Below are 1,384 nucleotides of genomic sequence, written 5' to 3'. Positions count from 1 at the left end.
AAAGAAAGAAAAAAAAAAGGACAGGCATGGTGGCTCACGTCTGTAATCCCAGCACTTTGGTATGTCGAGGTGGGAGGATCACGTGAGGTTGGGAGTTTGAGACCTGCCTGACCAACATGAAGAAACCCCATGTCCACTAAAAATACAAAATTAGCCAGACGTGGTGGTGCATGCCTCTACTCCGAGCTACTCGGGAGGCTGAGGCAGGAGAATCGCTTGAACCTGGGAGGCGGAGGTTGCGGTGAGCTGAGATCGCGCCATTGCACTCCAGCCTGGGCAACAAGAGTGAAACTTCTTTTCAAAAAACAAAAACAAACAGTCAAAAAAAAAACAAGTGAACTAGTTATGAAGTGGACGTTCATCAACTTCATTGTGCCAAGACAGCCAAATGGGGCACCTGGTCTTGCCTTGGGGAGGTCTGGGAGGGCTTCCTGTAGGAGGCAACCTGGGAACTCCAACCTTAGAAGTTAGTTATCTCCAAAAAGCCAGTTACCACCTCCATCATAGCTACCTCCGAAAGCTGATGTCTGACTAATCCATCCATCCATCCATCCACCCACCCACCCACCCATTTATTGAGCTTCTATAGATGCCAGGCATGGTTCAAGGAGGTGCTGGGCACAAATCAGGCAAAAATCCCTGCCAGGATGGAGCAGAGTGGGGGATGGTCCCTCCAACCACAAGCAAATTAAATGACAAGATAATTCTGGAAGGGAGTAACTGCTAGGAAGGAAATAAAACTGAGTGAAGGAGGGAGAAGTGTCCCGGTTTCAAAACAAGACCCATAAAAGCTTAGCTAATCAAGGATGCCACCTTCTCCCCGGGTCATGGGGACCTTATCAGCCTCCAGCAGACAGTGCATGGAGGAGGAACTCCTCCCAGTGGCCCTGCTGGCTCAGTCGCCTGCCCAGCAGTAATTGAGCGCCTCCGGTATGCACCAGGCAACCTTCTGGACATTAAACTGGGTGGGGGATGGGAGGCAGGTTTCTGTATGCCTTTGGGCACGTCACTCCCCCTCAGGCCCTCAGGTTCACTTCTGTAACTAGGGCTTCAGGATGGGTCATTCAGCAACTCCAGAGCTGCCCTGCCCGTCAAGCCTGAAGTCTTTAAGGAAATAGCATTTAGAGCAGACTGTCTCCCCAAAAAGCCCCCAAGGTGAGAGTGCATAGATGGGGGTGTTTATCCCCATTTCGCAGATGATCAGGATGAAGCTCAGAGGAGAGGCAGGAGTCGCACAGGCTGCGCGATACTGACCCGCGTCGGGGTACAGGCCAAGGTCCCCCGCCTCCGCCCCAGTAGCCGGGAGGCTTCGGTCCCTTTAAGAAAGCCCCGCGGAGCCAAGCAGGAAGGGGGAGGTGCCAACGCCCGGGACGGACGTCTGCAC

General features: G+C 53.0%; 2 protein-coding genes across 2 annotated transcripts in view; one reads left to right on the top strand and one right to left on the bottom strand.

The window, feature by feature from the left end:
• The window catches only part of KXD1 (KxDL motif containing 1), a 34,410-nt gene that overhangs the window by 26,269 nt on the left and 6,757 nt on the right, over positions 1 to 1,384 (bottom strand). The window lies entirely within an intron of this gene.
• Positions 1,061 to 1,384, top strand: part of FKBP8 (FK506 binding protein 8, 38kDa) — an 11,166-nt gene continuing 10,842 nt past the window's right edge. Inside the window, exon 1 of the mRNA XM_011990465.1 lies at positions 1,061 to 1,155. The gene's annotated coding sequence lies outside the window, so the exon portion shown is untranslated. The remainder of the gene's footprint in view (positions 1,156 to 1,384) is intronic.

The sequence above is a fragment of the Mandrillus leucophaeus genome, unplaced genomic scaffold (assembly GCF_000951045.1).
Source record: "Mandrillus leucophaeus isolate KB7577 unplaced genomic scaffold, Mleu.le_1.0 Scaffold11, whole genome shotgun sequence".
In the NCBI taxonomy this organism is placed as follows: Eukaryota; Metazoa; Chordata; class Mammalia; order Primates; family Cercopithecidae; genus Mandrillus; species Mandrillus leucophaeus.
The sequence above is the reverse complement of the archived record's forward strand: the minus strand, read 5'-3'. Positions and strand labels throughout refer to the sequence as shown.